The sequence below is a fragment of the Oryx dammah genome, unplaced genomic scaffold (genome assembly GCF_014754425.2).
Source record: "Oryx dammah isolate SB20612 unplaced genomic scaffold, SCBI_Odam_1.1 HiC_scaffold_10, whole genome shotgun sequence".
NCBI lineage: Eukaryota > Metazoa > Chordata > Mammalia > Artiodactyla > Bovidae > Oryx > Oryx dammah.
Window position 1 is genome coordinate 39,946,817 of NW_024070194.1, and position 20,238 is coordinate 39,967,054.

The 20,238-nt window shown below is 41.0% G+C and overlaps 1 protein-coding gene and 1 pseudogene across 1 annotated transcript in view; both read right to left on the reverse strand.

Annotated features, from left to right (window-relative positions):
• LOC120869473 overlaps positions 1 to 10,026 on the reverse strand; it is a 21,941-nt pseudogene extending 11,915 nt beyond the window's left edge.
• LOC120869468 (dihydrodiol dehydrogenase 3-like) overlaps positions 1 to 20,238 on the reverse strand; it is a 269,082-nt gene that overhangs the window by 20,573 nt on the left and 228,271 nt on the right. The gene's annotated exons all lie outside the window — the stretch shown is intronic.

Genomic DNA, 20,238 nt, shown 5'->3' on the forward strand with positions numbered 1-20,238 from the left:
CCCAAGGCCATATTTGTCACTAATGAAAAATGTTCAATAAAAATAAAGCAAACCATGAGTAGTGCCAGGATAAAGGATAGAAAAAAGACATTTCTGAAGAGTACTGTAACCCTCAATTCTGAATTGAATTGAATTCTCAATTCAATACCTTTGAAGTGCAGAATATGTCTTCTCTCTTCACAGTGCCATCTGCAATCTTCCTTTGAATGGCCTGTCCAGCCTGCTCTTCATTTTAGTAAAAATGAGCACAGTCAATATGGTGGAACCCAACCTCTATAGAGAATGGGGTGAATTCCAGAGCTTCCTTCTTAGCAACCTACATAAGCAACAAAGGTAGAAGTTGAATATCCACATAAGAAATTGCTAGGCACAAGCTTTGATCTTCCCAAGAATCAACTTTTTTCTGTGTCTTTGGTTAGTTCTTTATGTTTAGTGACGAACACATGACAGCTTCCCGTAACATTCCTAATGCATAATTAAATGGTCACCACCCAGAAACCCATCAACATCAGGTGATCAGTGGCTGATTGCTGGCATCAGAGGATGGCAAGACCACCTCTAGGTTCAGTGATTTGCTGGAAGAACCCAAGGGACTCAACAAAATGTTGTAGTCATGAATATGATTTATAATGTGGGGTGTTTGAAGCAAAATGAGCAAAGTTACAATGTTCCTGGTAAAAGTATCAGAACCAAGGTGAAAACTTCTGAGACTTCTGTCCAGCAGTGAAGCCACACAGACAGAATACAATGAAAAAAATTGTATTTCTCCAAGGTGTACAATGTGATGTTCTCATAAATGTTGCTCGTGTTATTCACTCACTCAGTCTGTCAGATTCTTTGCAACTCCATGGACAACAGCATGCCAGGCTTCCCTGTTCTTCACTAACTCCCAGAGTTTGCTCAAACTCGTGTCCACCGGGCCAATGATGCCATCAAACCATCTCATCCTCTGTCACCTCCTTCTCCTCCTGCCCTCAATCTTTCCCAGAATCAGGGACTTTTCCAGTGAGTCAGCATTAGCATCAGGTAGCCAAAGTACTGGAGCTTCAGCTGTAGCATCAGTCATTCCAAGGAATATTCAGGTTTCATTTCCTTTAGGATTGATTTGTTTGATCTGCTTGCTGTCCAAGGTACTCTCAAGAGTCTTCTCCAGCATCGCATTTCGAATGCATCAGTTCTTCAGCAGTTATGGTCCAACTCTCACATCCATACATGACTACTGGAAAAACCATAACTTTGACCATATGGACCTTTGTTGGCAAAGTAATGTCTCTGATTTTTAATGTCCAGGTTTGTCATAGCTTTTCTTCCAAGGAGCAAGTGTCTTTTAATTTCTTGGCTACTGCCACCTTCACAGTGATTTTGAAGCCCAAAAAAATAAGGTCTATTCCAATTAAAATAAACAAATTTATATTTTTTAAAAAAAAGAAAAAATAAAATATGATAAAATTTAAAAATAAATAAATAAATAAATAAAGTCTGTCAGTGTTACCACTTTCCCCATCTATTTGCCAAAAAGTTATGGAAATAGATGCCATGAGCTCAGTTTTTTTAATGTGGAGTTTTAAGCCAACTTTTTCACTCTCTATTTTTACCTTCATCAAGAGGCTGTTTAGGGGCAGTCCTAAGATGGCAGAGGAATAGGAAGAGAAGACCACTTTCTCCCTCACAAATTCCTCAAAAGATCATTTCAACGCGGAGCAAACTCCACAAAACAACCTCTGAATGCAGGCAGAGGACATCAGGCAACCAGAAAAGCAGACCATTGTCTTCAAAAACAGGTAGGAAAAAATATAAAAGATGAGAAAATAGACAAAGGAGGTGGGGAGGGAGCTCCGTCCTGGGAAGGGAAGCCCGTCCCGGGAAGGGAATTCTAAGAAGAGAGGTTTCCAAACACAAGGAAACACTCTCCCTGCCGAGTCTGTGGCGAGCCTTGGAAACACAGAAGGCAACATAACAGGAAGGAAATACAAATAAATAATTAAAACCATCAGATTACAAGCCCAACAGTAACTCCCCCAGCAGAAAAGCAGCACAGACTCCTGCATCCACCACTAGCAAGTGGGGGCAGGGCAGGGAAGCGCGGGAGGCGCGGGCTGCCATGCTCGGTAAGAAGCGGGCAGAAACGCCCCATGTGTAACCAGAGCGATCAAACTTGGGCTAGCAAACCAGACTGGGGAATAGCTACCACGCGAAAAGCTGGAACATAAGACCCTGCCAGGACCGCACACAGAACAAAGGACGGAACAGAAATAGCCGGCTGCAGACCATCCCCCGCCGGTGACAGGCAGCCAGATCCGTAAGGGCTGGAAAGGGGCAATCACAGCCCTGGAGAGACTTTACCTAACAAACTGCAGGCAGGCTTCTTTGCTGAGACTTCAGGGGGTGCTGGACAGTCACCATCTGCCTCACAAGGAGCGCCAGAAGTACACCCAGAAAACTGAGCAGTAGAGACAGAGAAGGGGACAAGTCGTGGTGACCGCACTTGCCAAGCTCCTGAGCTGCTCAGACCTGGGAGGGGAGCAGAGCACAGTCCCAAACAAGTCTGTGCCTCTGAGGGCTACCTGGGCGCCAAACCTGAGCGGCTTGGACTAGGAAGGTGCACGCAGCCTAGGACCGGCCTCGGATGGTTCCCGGCTGAGCACCGTGGAGCTGGAGCGGTTTGTGCACCCTGGGAGGGAGCAGGTCCAGCAGGGCTGAGACGCTGTGTGCCCACAACAGTGCTATTTGTTTGCAGCATCCCCCCCTCCCCACAGCGCGACTGAACTAGTGAGCCTAAAAAAAAAAAAAAGTGTCCACCACCGCCCCCCTCAGAATTCAGACACTGAAGGGACCAGCAAACAGAAGTTAAACAGAGGGAACAGCCCTGGAAGTGACCCCACATGGCCCATAACATGAGAGAAGGGCCAGATATATCTTGACTATTTTTACAATCATTCCTTTTTTTCTTTCTTTCTTTTTTTTCTTTTTCTTTCTTTTTTTTTCTAACTTTTTTTTAATTGTTAAGTCTTCTATTTCTCTTTTTATTTCTATAACTTACTATTACTTTTCAAAAAAAAAGACTCTACTTTTTTAAGGCAAACACCATATGTAGTCTTCGCGTGGTTGTTGTTGGTATTTCTTTTTTAATCTTGTGGGTTTTTTGTTTGTTTGTTTGTTTGTTTTCTTATTTTTTTATTTTTTCTTTTTTTTTCTTTCTTCCTTCTGCTTCTTCTCTTTAATATTGTATTTTTGAAAATCCAACCTCTACTCTAGGTTTTTAATCTTTGCTTTTCAGTTTTTGTTGTCAATCTGGTACATTTCATAACCCAATTTTACCTGACAGTGAGATTACTGGCTTGACCACTCTCTCCTCCTTTTGGACTCTCCTTTTTCTCCGCCAGGGGGCCTCTGTCACTCCCCCCCACCCCATCTCTTCTATATCCAACTCTGTGATTCTCTGTGTGTTCTAGATGGTGGAGAACACCTAAGGAACTGATTACTGGCTGGACTTGTCTCTCTCCTTTTCATTCCTCTCTCTTACCCTCCTGACCACCTCTGTCTACTTCCTCTCTCTCCTCTTCCCTGTATAACTCCGTGAATACCTCTGAGAGGTCCAGACTATGGAGCGCACATAAGGAAGTGACTATTGACTAGCTTGCTCTCTCCTCTTTTGATCTCACCGTATCTCATTCCAGTCACATCTAACTACCCCCTCCCTCTTCTCTTCTCCATGTAACCCAGTGAACCTCTCTGGGTGCCCCTCAATGTGGAGAAACCTTTCATCTTTAACCTAGATGTTTTATCATCGGTGCTGTATAGATGGAGAAGTCTAGAGACCACTGTAAAAATAAAACCAGAAACCAGAAGCAGGAGGCTTAAGTCCAAAGCTAGAGAACTCCTGAATTCAGGGAACATTAAGCAATAGGAGCTCATCAAATGCCTCCATACCTACACTGAAACAAAGCTCCACCCAAGGGCCAACAAGTTCCAGAGCAAGACATATCACACAAATTCTCCAGCAACACAGGAACACACCCCTGAGCTTCAATATACAGGCAGCTCTAAGTTACTCCAAAACTTTAGATGTATCATAATCCATTACTGGTCACTCCACTGCACTCCAGAGAGAAGAAACCCAGCTCCACCCACCAGACCTCCAACACAAGCCTCCCTAACCAGGAAACCTTGACAAGCCACTGATACAACCCCACCCACAGTGAGGAAGCTCCACAATAAAGAGAACTACACAAATTACCAGAATATATAAAGGCCATCCCAAACGCAGCAATATAACCAAGATGAAGAGACAGAGGAATACTCAACAGGTAAAGGAACAGGAGAAATGCCCACAAAATCAAACAAAAGAGGAAGAGATAGGGAATCTACCTGAGAAAGAATTCCAAATATTGATAGTGAAAATGATCCAAAATCTTGAAATCAAAATGGAATCACAGATAAATAGCCTAGAGACAAGGACTGAGAAGATGCAAGAAAGGTTTAACAAGGACCTAGAAGAAATAAAAAAGAGTCAATATACAATGAATAACGCAATAAATGAGATCAGAAACACTCTGGAGGCAACAAATTGTAGAATAACGGAGGCAGAAGATAGGATTAGTGAAAATAGAAGATAGAATGGTAGAAATAAATGAATCAGTGAGGAAAAAAGAAAAACTAATTAAAAGAAATGAGGACAATCTCAGAGACCTCCAGGACAATATGAAACGCTCCAACATTCGAATTATAGGAGTCCCAGAAGAAGAAGACAAAAAGAAAGACCATGAGAAAATCCTTGAGGAGATAATAGTTGAAAACTTCCCTAAAATGGGGAAGGAAATAATCACCCAAGTCCAAGAAACCCAGAGACTTCCAAATAGGAGAAACCCAAGGCAAAACACCCCAAGATACATATTAATCAAATTAACAAAGATCAAACACAAAGAACAACTATTAAAAGCAGCAAGGAAAAAACAACAAGTAACACACAAGGGGATTCCCATAAGGATAACAGCTGATCTCTCAATAGAAACTCTTCAGGCCAGGAGGGAATGGCAAGACATACTTATAGTGATGAAACAAAATAACCTACAGCCCAGATTACTATACCCAGCAAGGATCTCATTCAAATACGAAGGAGAAATCAAAAGTTTTACAGACAAGCAAAAGCTGAGAGAATTCAGCACCAACAAACCAACTCTCCAACAAATTCTAAAGGATATTCTCTAGACAGGAAACACAAAAAGGGAGTATAAACCCGAACCCAAAATAATAAAGTAAATGGCAACGGGATCATACTTATCAATAATTACCTTAAACGTAAATGGATTGAATGCCCCAACCAAAAGGCAAAGACTGGCCGACTGGATACAAAAACAAGAACCCTCTATATGCTGCTTACAAGAGACCCACCTCAAAACAAGGGACACATACAGACTGAAACTGAAGGGTTGGAAAAAGATATTCCATGCAAATAGAGACCAAAAGAAAGCAGGAGTGGCAATACTCATATCCGATAAAATAGACTTTAAAACAAAGGCTGTGAAAAGAGACAAAGAAGGCCACTACATAATGATCAAAGGATCAATCCAAGAGGAAGATATAACAATTATAAATATATATGCACCCAATATAGGAGCACCGCAATATGTAGGACAAATGCTAACAAGTATGAAAGGGGAAATTAACAACAACACAATAATAGTGGGAGACCTTAATACCCAACTCACATCTATGGACAGATCAACTAAACAGAAAATTAACAAAGAAACACAAACTTTAAATGATACATTAGACCAGTTAGACCTAATCGATATCTATAGGACATTTCACCCCAAAACAATGAATTTCACCTTTTTCTCAAGTGCTCATGGAACCTTCTCCAGGATAGATCACATCCTGGGCCATAAATATAACCTTGATAAATTCAAAAAAATAGAAATCATTCCAAGCATCTTTTCTGACCATAATGCATTAAGATTAGATCTCAATTACAGGAGGAAAACTATTAAAAATTCCAACATATGGATGCTGAACAACACGGTTCTGAATAACCAACAAATCACAGAAGAAATCAAAAAAGAAATCAAAATATGCATAGAAACTAATGAAAATGAAAACACAACAACCCAAAACCTGTGGGACACTATAAAAGCAGTGCTAAGAGGAAAGTTCATAGCAATACAGGCATACCTCAAGAAACAAGAAAAAAGTCAAATATATAACCTAACTCTACACCTAAAGCAACTAGAAAAGGAAGAATTGGAGAACCCCAGAGTTAGCAGAAGGAAAGAAATCTTAAAAATTAGGGCAGAAATAAATGCAAAAGAAACAAAAGAGACCATAGCAAAAATCAACAAAGCCAAAAGCTGGTTCTTTGAAAGGATAAATAAAATTGACAGACCATTAGCCAGACTCATCAAGAAGCAAAGAGAGAAAAATCAAATCAATAAAATTAGAAATGCAAATGGAGAGATCACAACAGACAACACAGAAATACAAAGGATCATAAGAGACTACTATCAGCAATGATATGCCAATAAAATGGACAATCTGGAAGAAATGGACAAATTCCTAGAAAAGTACAATTTTCCAAAACTGAACCAGGAAGAGATAGATAATCTTAACAGACCCATCACAAGCACGGAAATTGAAACTGTAATCAGAAATCTTCCAGCAAACAAAAGCCCAGGTCCAGACGGCTTCACAGCTGAATTCTACCAAAAATTTCGAGAAGAGTTAACACCTATCCTACTCAAACTCTTCCAGAAAATTGCAGAAGAAGGGAAATTTCCAAACTCATTCTATGAGGCCACCATCACCCTAGTACCAAAATCTGACAAAGATACTACAAAAAAAGAAAACTACAGGCCAATATCACTGATGAACATAGATGCAAAAATCCTCAACAAAATTCTAGCAATCAGAATCCAACAACACATTAAAAAGATCATACACCATGACCAAGTGGGTTTTATCCCAGAGATGCAAGGATTCTTCAATATCCGCAAATCAATCAATGTAATTCACCACATTAACAAATTGAAAATAAAAACCATATGATTATCTCAATAGATGCAGAGAAGGCCTTTGACAAAATTCAACATCCATTTATGATAAAAACTCTCCAGAAAGCAGGAATAGAAGGAACATATCTCAACATAATAAAAGCTATATATGACAAACCCACCGCAAACGTTATCCTCAATGGTGAAAAATTGAAACCATTTCCCCTAAAGTCAGGAACAAGACAAGGGTGCCCACTTTCACCACTACTATTCAACATAGTTCTGGAAGTTTTAGCCACAGCAATCAGAGCAGAAAAAGAAATAAAAGGAATCCAAATTGGAAAAGAAGAAGTAAAACTCTCACTGTTTGCAGATGACATGATCCTCTACATAGAAAACCCTAAAGACTCTACCAGAAAATTACTAGAGCTAATTAATGAATATAGTAAAGTTGCAGGATATAAAATCAACACACAGAAATCCCTTGCATTCCTATACACTAATAATGAGAAAGTAGAAAAAGAAATTAAGGAAACAATTCCATTCACCATTGCAACAAAAAGAATAAAATACTTAGGAATATATCTACCTAAAGAAACTAAAGACCTATATACAGAAAACTATAAAACACTGGTGAAAGAAATCATAGAGGGCACTAATAGATGGAGAAATATACCATACTCATGGATCGGAAGAATCAATATAGTGAAAATGAGTATACTACCCAAAGCAATTTACAAATTCAATGCAATCCCTATCAAGCTTCCAGCGATATTTTTCACAGAACTAGAACAAATAATTTCAAGATTGGTATGCAAATACAAAAAACCACGTATAGCCAAAGCAATCTTGAGAAAGAAGAATGGAACTGGAGGAATCAACTTGCCTGACTTCAGGCTCTACTACAAAGCCACAGTCATCAAGACAGTATGGTATTGGCACAAAGACAGAAATATAGATCAATGGAACTAAATAGAAAGCCCAGAGATAAATCCACACACATATGGACACCTTATCTTTGACAAAGGAGGCAAGAATATACAATGGAGTAAAGACAATCTCTTTAACAAGTGGTGCTGGGAAAACTGGTCAACCACTTGTAAAAGAATGAAACTAGATCACTTTCTAACACTGCACACAAAGATAAACTCAAAATGGATTAAAGATCTAAATGTAAGACCAGAAACTATAAAACTCCTAGAGGAGAACATAGGCAAAACACTCTCCGACATAAATCACAGCAGGATCCTCTATGATCCACCTCCCAGAATTCTGGAAATAAAAGCAAAAATAAACAAATGGGACCTAATTAAAATTAAAAGCTTCTGCACAACAAAGGAAACTATAAGCAAAGTGCAAAGACAGCCTTCCGAATGGGAGAAAATAATAGCAAATGAAGCAACTGACAAACAACTAATCTCAAAAATATACAAGCAACTCCTGCAGCTCAATTCCAGAAAAATAAACGACCCAATCAAAAAATGGGCCAAAGAACTAAATAGACATTTCTCCAAAGAAAACGTACGGATGGCATAAAACACATGAAAAGATGCTCAACATCACTCATTATTAGAGAAATGCAAATCAAAATCACAATGAGGTACTACTTCACACCAGTCAGAATGTCTGCGATCCAAAAATCTGCAAGCAATAAATGCTGGAGAGGGTGTGGAGAGAAGGGAACCCTCCTACACTGTTGGTGGGAATGCAAACTAGTACAGCCACTATGGAGAACAGTGTGGAGATTCCTTAAAAAACTGCAAATAGAACTGCCTTATGACCCAGCAATCCCACTGCTGGGCATACACACGGAGGAAACCAGAATTGAAAGAGACACATGTACCCCAATGTTCATCGCAGCATTGTTTATAATAGCCAGGACATGGAAACAACCTAGATGTCCATCAGCAGATGAATGGATAAGAAAGCTGTGGTACATATACACAATGGAGTATTACTCGGCTGTTAAAAAGAATACATTTGAATCAGTTCTGATGAGATGGATGAAACTGGAGCCGATTATACAGAGTGAAGTAAGCCAGAAAGAAAAACACCAATACAGTATACTAACACATATATATGGAATTTAGAAAGATGGCAATGATGACCCTGTATGCAGGACAGCAAAAAAGACACAGATGTGTATAGCGGACTTTTGGACTCAGAGGGAGAGGGAGAGGGTGAGATGATTTGGGAGAATGACATTGAAACAGGTATAATATCATGTAAGAATCGATTTGCCAGTCTATGTCCAATGCAGGATATGGCACGCTTGGGGCTGGTACACAGGGATGACCCAGAGAGATGTTGTGGGGAGGGGGGTGGGAGGGGTGTTCATGTTTGGGAACGCATGTACACCCGTGGTGGATTCATGTCAATGTATGGCAAAACCAATACAGAATTGTAAAGTAAAAAAAAATAAATTATATAAAAAATAATAATAATAATAATTGTAAGAAATACTACAGAAAAAAAAGAGGCTGTTTAACTCCTCTTCACTTTCTGCCATTATTGTGGTGTCATGTACAAATCTGACATTATTGATATTTCTCCCAGCAATCTTGATTCCAGCTTGAGCTTCATCCATTTATTTATTTATTATTTTACATAATAAAATGCACAGAGAAATTTTGCAATTGCAGTCACCCTCAAAGGAAAGCAGCTGACAGTCAGTGTTCTTGACAGCTAAGTCTCACCACTTCTGCCAAGCTGGGAAAGAGATGGAAACTGGAGTGGAACCCAGAGTAATCTGCAGGTGAGCACAGCCTCAGACCCTGATGCAGAGTGAACTGAATGCTTTCTTCCCTTTCATAGGGATTGGTTCTAGCCTGGTTGGTGGAACAATGTGATGCTCCCAGAGTCACACTGGATTCAATGACTTGATAATCCATGTCCCCTTACTTTCATGTTGCATCTGTCTACTATTTATATCTCAACCCCTAACCACTACTGTTACCTCTTCAGGTGCATAGGTTCCAAATCCCAGGACAGGAATGAAGTGGCCATCATTAAGTTTCACTTTCTGTCATTTGGGGTCCATTGTTGTTTCTTCTCTGAGTAAGTAGACTCTGATTTCTTTCTTCTTCACAGGTTAGGAAAAACAGGAAGGTAACACCCCAGCTGCACCATCAAATGTTAGCAGATATATTGTAGGAGGAGCATGATGAAACCAATAACCATTGTGTAACAAGATTGAAATCAGTTAACTTATTTGCTTTTTCTTATCAATAAAACATTATTACCTAATGATGATATGTGCTGAAAAATTACTGACCATATGTTAGACTAGAAATTTCCACAAGAGCAATATTTTTCACTTTTGTATTTCAAAGCCAATTTAGATCAAATATCAATTGAAACAACTGTCTTACAATGAAAACATACACACATACAAAAAACACACAATGACCCAGAGGGATGGTATGGGGAGGGAGGTGGGGGGCGGTTCAGGATGGGGAACACGTGTACAACCGTGGTGGATTCATGTGGATGTATGGCAAAACCAATACAATATTGTAAAGTAATTAGCCTCCAATTAAAATAAATAATTTAATTTTTTTTAAAGTCCTGAATGTATAAAAAATAATAATAATAAAATAATTAAAAATTTTTTTCAAAATATTATCCCTTAATAAAGAATCAAAACTTCAAATGAAAATAGATTTGCCCTTTTACATTTCCCACCAGCAAAATTATTTTGCTTACAGATCTGACTGGTGAAATCATGAACAGGATACGTAACCAGACATTTTGGCAAAGTACTTATTGGAGGTTAATTATTAACAGCCTTAGGATACCATGTGTACTGTGAAAAGAGACTCTGAATGTTTACACCTTGTACCTAGTTATATAACTTTTAGGTACTCTCACAATGGAAATAGTGTCAGACTTTATTTTTTGGGGCTCCAAAATCACTGCAGATGGTGACTGCAGCCATGAAATTAAAAGAGGCTTACTCCTTGGAAGGAAAGTTATGACCAACCTAGATAGCATATTGAAAAGCAGAGACATGACTTTGCCAACAAAGGTCCATCTAGTCAAGGCTATGGTTTTTTCCAGTGGTCACATAGGGTTTTGAGAGTTGGGCTGCGAAGAAAGCCAAGCGCTGAAGAATTGATGCTTTTGAACTGTGGTGTTGGAGAAGACTCTTGAGAATCCCTTGGACTACAAAGAGATCCAACCAGTCCATTCTAAAGGAGATCAGTCCTGGGTGTTCATTGGAAGGACTGATGCTAAAGCTGAAACTCCAATACTTTGGCCACCTCATGCGAAGAGTTGACTCATTGGAAAAGACTCTGATGCTGGGAGGGATTGAGGGCAGGAGGAGAAGGATACAACAGAGGATGAGATGGCTGGATGGCATCACCAACTGGATGGACATGAGTTTGAGTGAACTCTGGGAGTTGGTGATGGACAGGCAGGCCTGGCATGCTACAGTACATGGGGTCGCAAAGAGTTGGACACGACTGAGCGACTGAACTGAACATAATGTAACTGATACATGTTTTACATTATTTACTAAATTTTGCACGTTATTCATAAAAGAAAAATCTATTAAAAATTTAAAATACAACAAATTTGCAAGGAGTAATGGAAATTGTGATACACTGATGTACGGGGATGTTGTGAAGACAAATAAAATTTAATATATGCTGTGATGTCAGCAAAATGACATCATGTGAGCTAGGAGGACTGAATTCTTCCATGGAAAGACACGAAAAGAAAGAGAAGCCAGCTGAAAAACCTCATAGGAGTTCTGGGAAAGAGTCACAGATCTATAGCAACAAAGTGAACATGCAGCTAGGTAAAATCCAGAACAGAGTGACAGGGAACTTCATTATGTATTAACTCACCTGTCTCCTCCTCCATAGTCAGTCTCTCCCATCAGAAAGCTTCCATAAGCCTCTTAGCCTTATCTGTCAGAGAGCAGACAGAATGAAAACCACAATAACAGAAACCTAATCAAACTGATCGTATGGAACATAGACTTGTCTAATTCAAGAACTATGAGCCATGTCATCTAGGGCCACCCAGGATGGACGGGTCATGGTGGAGCATTCTGACAAAACGTGGTCCACTGGAGAAGGGAATGGCAAACCACTTCAGTATTCTTGCCTTGAGAACCCCATGAACAGTATGAAAAAGTAAGAAGATATGACACTGAAAGATGCACTCCCCAGGTCAGAAGGTGCCCAATATGCTGTTGGAGAGGAGTGGAGAAATAATTCCAGAAAGAATGAAGAGATGGAGCCAAAGCGAAAATTACGCCTAGTTGTGGATGTGACTGGTGATGGAAGTAAAGTCCAATGCTGTAAAGAGCAATATTGCATAGGAACCTGGAATGTTATGTCCATGAATCAAGGTAAATTGGAAGTGGTCAAACAGGAAATGGCAATAGTGAACATAGACATTTTAGGAATCAGTGAACTAAAATGAACTGAAAAGGGTAAATCTAACTCAGATGACCATTATATCTACTACTGTGGCCAAGAATCCCTTCAAAGAAATGGAGTAACAATCATAGTCAACAAGAGTCTGAAATGCAGTACTTGGTCCCAATCTCATAAATGACAGAATGATCTCTGTTCATTTGCAAGGCAAACCATTCATTATCATAGTAATCCAAGTCTATCTATGCCCCAACCAGTAATGCTGAAGAAGCTGAAGCAGAATGGTTCTATGAAGACATACAAGACCTTCTAGAACTAACACCAAAAAAAAAAAGATGTCCTTTTCATCATAGGGGACTGGAATGCAAAAGTATGAAGTCAAGAGATACCTGGAGTAACAGGCAAATTTGGCCTTGGAGTACAGAATGAAACAGGGCAAAGGCTAACAGAGTTTTCTCAAGAGAATGCACCAGTCATAGCAAACACCCTCTTCCAACAACACAAAAGAAGACTCTACACATGGACATCACCCATGGTCAATACCGAAATCAGATTGATTATAGTCTTTGCAGCCAAAGATGGAGAAGCACTATACAGTCAACACAAAAAAGACTGGGAGCTGACTATGGCTCAGAATATGAACTCCTTATTTCCAAATTCAGACTTATATTGAAGAAAGTAGGGTAAACCACTAGACTATTCAGATTTGACCTTAGTCAAATCCCTTAGAATTATATAGTGGAAGGGACAAATAGATTCAAGGGATTATGTATGACAGACAGAGTGCCTGAAGAACTGTGGATGGAGGTTTGTGACATCGTACAGGAGGCACTGATCAACCATCTCCAAGAAAAAGAAATGCAAAGAGGCAAAATGGTTGTCTGTAAGTTCAGTCACTCAATTGTGTCCAACTCTTTGCAATGCCATTGACTGCAGCACGACAGCCATCCCTGTCCATCACCAACTCTTGGAGGTTTATCAAACTCACATTCATTGAGTCGGTGATGTCATCCAACCATCACATCCTCTGTCATCCCCTTCTCCTCCCGCCTTCAATCTTTCCCAGAATCAGGGTCTTTTCAAATGAGTCAGTACTTCACATCTTGTGGCCAAAGCATTGGAGTTTCAGCTTCAGAATCAGTCTTTCCAATGAATATTCAGGATTGATTTTTAGGATGGACTAGTTGGATCTCCTTGCTGTCCAAGGGACACTCAAGAGTCTTCTCCAACACCACAGTTCAAAAACATCAATTCTTCAGTGCTCAGCTTTCTTTATACTCCAACTCTCACATGCATACATGACTATTGGAAAAATCATAGCCTTGATGAGATGGAATTTTGTTGGCAAAGTAATGTCTCTTCTTTTTAATATGCTGTCTAGGTTGGTCATAATTTTCCTTCCAAGGAGTAAGCATCTTTTAATTTCATGGCTGCAGTCACCATCTGCAGTGACTTTGGAGCCCAAAAATATAAAGTCTGTCACTGTTTCCACTGTTTCCCCATCTATTTCCCGTGAAGTGATGGGACCAGATGCCATGATCTTAGTTTTCTGAATGTTGAGTTTTAAGCCAACTTTTTTCACTCTGCTCTTTCACTTTCATCAAGAGGCTCTTTAGTTTTTCTTCCCTTTCTGTCATAAGGGTTGTGTCATCCATCTGCATATCTGAGGTTATTGATATTTCTCCCAGCAACCTTGACTGATGCTTGTGCTTCAACCAGACCAGCATTTCTCATGATGTACTCTGCATATAAGTTAAATGAGCAGGGTGACAATATACAGCCTTGATGTACTCCTTTCCCTATTTGGAATGAGTTTATTGGTTGTCTGAGGAGGACTTAAAAATAGTTGAGAAAATAAGAGAAGCTATAGCAAAAGAGAAAAGGAAAGATATACCCATTTGAATGGAGTTTCAAACAATAGCAAGGAGAGATAAGAAAGCCTTCCTCCATGATCAATGCCAAGAAACAGATTAAAATAATAGAGTGGGAAAGACTAGAGATCTCTTCAAAAAATTAGAGAAACCAAGGGAGCATTTCATGCAAAGATGGGCACAATAAAGGACAGAAATGGTATGAACCTAACAGAAGCAGAGGATATTAAGAAGAGGTGGCAAGAATACACAGAAGAACTATACAAAAAAGGTCTTCACAACCCAGATAATCACAAAGGTGTGATCACTCACCTAGAGCCAGATATCCTGGAATGGGAAGTCAAGTTGGCCTTAGGAAGCATCACTACAAACAAAGCTAGTGGAGGTGATGGAGTTCCAGTTGAGCTATTTCAAATCTTAAAAGATGATGCTGTGAAAGTGCTGCACTCAATATGCCAGCAAATTTGGAAAACTCAGCAGTGGCCACAAGACTGGAAAAGGTCAGTTTTCATTCCAATCCCAACAAAAGGTAATGCCAAAGAATGTTCAACCTACCACACAATTGCCCTCATCTCACACTATCATAGTGGTACTCAAAATTCTCCAAGGCAGGCTTCAACAGTACATGAACCATGAACTTCCAGATGTTCAGGCTGGATTTAGAAAAGGCAGAGGAACCAGAGAACAAATTGCCAACATCCACTGGATCATAGAAAAAGGAGGAGAGTTCCAGGAAAACATCTGCTTCATTGACTATGCCAAAGCCTTTGACTGTGTAGATCACAACAAAGTGTGGAAAATCCTAAAGAGATGGGAATGCAAGATCACCTTACCTGCCTCCTGAGAAATCTGTATGCAGGTCAAGAAGCAACAGTTAGAACTGGACATGGAACAACAGACTAGTTCCAAATTGGGAAAACAGTACATCAAGGCTGTATATTGTCACCCTATTTATTTAACTTCTATGCAGAGTACCTCATGCAAAATGCCAGGCTGGATGAAGCACAAGCAGGAACCAAGATTGCTGGGAGAAATATCAATAACCTCAGATACACAGATGATACTACCCTTATGGCAGAAAGGGAAGAAAAACTAAAGAGCCTCTTGATGAGAGTGAAAGAGAAGACTGAAAATTTTGACTTAAAATTCAGCATTCAGAAGACTAAGATCATGGCATCTGGTCCCATCCCTTCATGGCAAATAGATGGGGAAACAATGGAAACAGTAAAAGACTTCATTTGGGGGGGGCTCCAAAGTCACTGCAGATGGTGACTGCAGTCATGCAATTAAAAGATGCTTACTTCTTGGAAGAAGGGCTATGACCAATATAGGCAGCATTTTATTTTATTTTTTACTTTACAATTCTGTATTGGTTTTGCCATACATTGACATGAATCCACCACGGGTGTACATGCGTTCCCAAACATGAACCTCCCTCCCGCCCCCCTCCCCACAACATCTCTCTGGGTCATCCCCGTGTACCACCCCCAAGCGTGCTGTATCCTGCATCAGACATAGACTGGCAATTCGATTCTGACATGATATGATACATGTTTCAATGCCATTCTCCCAAATCATCTCACCCTCTCCCTCTCCCTCTGAGTCCAAAAGTCTGCTATACACATCTGTGTCTTTTTTGCTGTCCTGCATACAGGGTCATCATTGCCATCTTTCTAAATTCCATATATATGTGTTAGTATACTGTATTGGTGTTTTTCTTTCTGGCTTACTTCACTCTGTATAATCGGCTCCAGTTTCATCCATCTCATCAGAACTGATTCAAATGTATTCTTTTTAACGGCTGAGTAATACTCCATTGTGTATATATACCACAGCTTTCTTAACCACTCATCTGCTGATGGACATCTAGGTTGTTTCCATGTCCTGGCTATGATAAACAGTGCTGTGAAGAACATTGGGGTACATGTGTCTCTTTCAATTCTGGTTTCCTCAGTGTGTATGCCCAGCAGTGGGATTGCTGGGTCATAAGGCAGTTCTAAAAAGCAGAGACATTATTTTGCTGACAAAGGTCCATCTAGTCAAACCTATGGTTTTTCTAGTCATATATAGATGTGAGAGTTGGAGTATAAAGAAAGCTGAGTGCCAAAGAATTGATGCTTTTGAACTGCGGTGTTGGAGAAGACTCTTGAGAGTCCCTTGGACTGCAAGGATTTCCAACCTGTCCATCCTAAAGAAAATCTGATGGTACTCTGGCCACCTGATGCAAAGAACGGACTCGTTTGAAAAGACCCTGATGCTGGGAAAGATTGAAGGTGGGAGGAGAAGGGGATGACAGAGAATGAGATGGTTGGATGGCATCACTGACTCAATGGACATGAGTTTGATCAAACTCCAAGTGTTGGTGATGGACAGGGAAGTCTGGTGTGCTGCAGTCCATTTGGTCAGACGTGACTGAGTGACTGAGCTGAACTGATCCTCCTCCTGCCTGGAGCAGTGCAGTCTTGATCAGTTCCCAGTTGCCTCACTCAAACCAGACCGGTCACAGAACACCTTGTGTATGATGTTCCAACTAACTTGGGGGCTACCTGGAGACTGGAGTCTGTTCCAGTTACCTCTGAACTAGAACAGAAGAACACTTGGAGTGGCTATTGCAGCTTCTGGGGGAGATACATATATAATCCCTGGCCCCATATATGGGTCAGGGACAAAGGAATAAGGGTGGAGATATAGACTAGACCTTGTATTAATAAAACCCTGAGTAGAACTGGTGTGTCGTTGAGGGACACAGGGCATTAAGAAACAGTCAACAATTCACTGGAATCAGAAAGACATTCTCAGTCCAGGCAAGACGCTGACTCAATTGAATTGAAACCCCTTAGCTTTCCTGTTGCACTGATCCCCAGGACAAGGAGCATGACGAAAAAACTAATGAAGGAAAGTCGTGATAAGGAACAAATTTACCAAGTGTGTTTTTATCTGTCCTTTCAGGTACCCGAATATGAACACACACACACAGGGGAACACACACATCTGAATAGGGCAGGGAAGCCATTAGAGAGTTGCCAGAGAAGCAAGGTCTGGAGCTCTGACCAGTGTGCCAGGGTTGTAGCACATGCACGGCCGCCTGCGCCAGGGGCTGCTCCAGCACAACTTCCTCCAGCTCTGTTCCCCTGTAGGGCAAAAGTGCCAGTGTAGGGGGGCATGTGTGAGGAGGGGCAGTGTACACTTATAATGGGTGGAATGAGTTTGGACCCAACCATCAGAGTTCTGCTCCAGCGCCTTGGGACCCAGAAGGCCCAGCAGGGTCGGGAAAGCCAGTGAGCACAGAAACTGCTGTTCACACTTGGCTCTGGTATAGCCTCTTTCTCCCCTTCCCACCAAGCTGCCAGCACACCCTGGGAAAGGGATAACCCTGCCAACATCAGCTCCAGCTCTGCCCCAGATACTCTGGGCACACAGACTGCACAGGGACCCATCCACACATGGACACCCCTGCAAGATGAAGACAGATAATTTTCACCTAATTTCATAAGGATGCTTCCCTGATGGCTCAGCTAGTAAAGAATCTGCCTGCAATGTGGGAGACCTGGATTGATCCCTGGGTTGGGAATATCCGCAGCAACCCACTCCAGTATTCTCACCTGGAGAATTCCATGGACTATATAGCCCATGGTGTTACAAAGAGTCAGACACAACTGAGCAACTTTCACTTCATAGGGAGAGAGGAAGTTAAGCAAAACGAGAAGAGAGAGGAAATTGTGTCAGATGAAATAATAAGAATAAACACCTGAAAAAAATCAGCTATGAGATACATACTGATAGTTTACCAATATAGTTTACTAGAATTTAGAAATATAAAAAGAATGCTACCTTAATTAAGGAATAGAACATACTAACATTCAAGAATACACAGAAGAACTGTACAAAAAAGATCTTCACGACCCAGATAATCACAATGGTGTGATCACTCATCTAGAGCCAGACATCCTGGAATGTGAAGTCAAGTGGGCTTTAGAAAGCATCACTATGAACAAAGCTAGTGGAGGTGATGGAATGCCAGTGGAGCTATTTCAAATCCTGAAAGATGATGCTGTGAAAGTGCTGCACTCAATTTGCCAGCAAATTTGGAAAACTCAGCAGTGGCCACAGGACTGGAAAAGGTCAGTTTTCATTCCAATCACAAAGAAAGGCAATGCCAAAGAATGCTCAAACTACTGCACAATTGCATTCATCTCACATGCTAGTAAAGTAATGCTCAAAATTCTCCAAGGTAGGCTTCAGCAATACGTGAACCGTGAACTTGCAGATGTTCAAGCTGGTTTTAGAAAAAGCAGAGGAACCAGAGATCAAATTGCCAACATCCTCTGGATCATGGAAAAAGCAAGAGAGTTCCAGAAAAACATCTATTTCTGCTCTCTTGACTATGCCAAAGCCTTCGACTGTGTGGATCACAATAACCTGTGGAAAATTCTGAAAGAGATGGGAATACCAGACCACCTGACCTGCCTCTTGAGAAATCTGTATGCAGGTGAGGAAGCAACAGTTAGAACTGGACATGGAACAACAGACTGGTTCCAAATAGGAAAAGGAGTACGTCAAGGCTATATATTGTCACCCTGCTTATTTAACTTATATGCAGAATACATCATGAGAAACGCTGGGCTGGAAGAAACACAAGCTGGATCAAGATTGTGGGAGAAATATCAATAACCTCAGATATGCAGATGACACCACCCTCATGGCAGAAAGTGAAGAGGAGCTAAAAAGACTCTTGATGAAAGTGAAAGAGGAGAGTGAAAAAGTTGGCTTAAAGTTCAACATTCAGAAAACGAAGATCATGGCATCCGGTCCCATCACTGCATGAGAAATAGATGGGGAATCAGTGTCAGGTTTTATTTTGGGGGGCTCCAAAATCACTGCAGATGGTGATAGCAGCCATGAAATTAAAAGACGCTTACTCCTTGGAAGAAAAGTTATGACCAACCTAGATAGCATATTCAAAAGCAGAGACATTACTTTGCCGACTAAGGTCCATCTAGTCAAGGCTATGGTTTTTCCTGTGGTCATGTATGGATGTGAGAGTTGGACTGTGAAGAAGGCTGAGCACCAAAGAATTGATGCTTTTGAACTGTGGTGTTGGAGAAGACTCTTGAGAGTCCCTTGGACTGCAAGGAGATCCAACCAGTCCATTCTGAAGGAGATCAACCCTGGAATTTCTTTGGAAGGAATGATGCTAAAGCTGAAACTCCAGTACTTTGGCTACCTCATGCAAAGAGTTGACTCATTGGAAAAGATTGTGATGCTGGGAGGGATTGGGAGCAGGAGGAGAAGGGGACGACAGAGGATGAGATGGCTGGATGGCTTCACCGACTTGATGGACGAGAATCTGAGTGAACTCCGGGAGTTGGTGATGGACAGGGAGGCCTGGTGTGCTGCGATTCATGGGGTCGTAAGGAGTCTGACACGACTTAGCAACTGAACTGAACTGAACATTCACAGTGTATGGATTCCAGAAGCAGAAGAGAGGGTGAAAGGGGCAGAAAATGTATCTGATGAAATTATGGCTAAAATATTCTGAACCTGGGACTTCCCTGGTGGTCCAGTGCTTCCACTGCAGGGGGCACAGGTTTTGAATCTGGCCAGGGAACTATTTACCAAAGGTGATTAAAATCATGAGATGGGGTATGTTCCTGGATTACCTGGATCACTCTGGTGTAATCAGAGTCCTTATACATGGGACTTGGGAGGGTTGTAGTCCCAGAGAAGGTGGGAAGATAGGAGCATTAGATAAGAGAATCCAAGACACTATGCACTGTCTCTGAAGATGGCCAAAGAGTCTCCAAGACAAAAAAAATGAAGCATTTTCTTGTACAGTGACATAGTCGCATATGACTCTGCACCCCATGGACTACAGCACACAAAGACTCCCTGTCCTTCACTATCTCCCAGGGTTTGCTCAAACTCATGTCCATTGAGTCATTGATGCCATCACACCAGCTCATCCTCTGTCATGCTCCTCTCCTCCTGCCT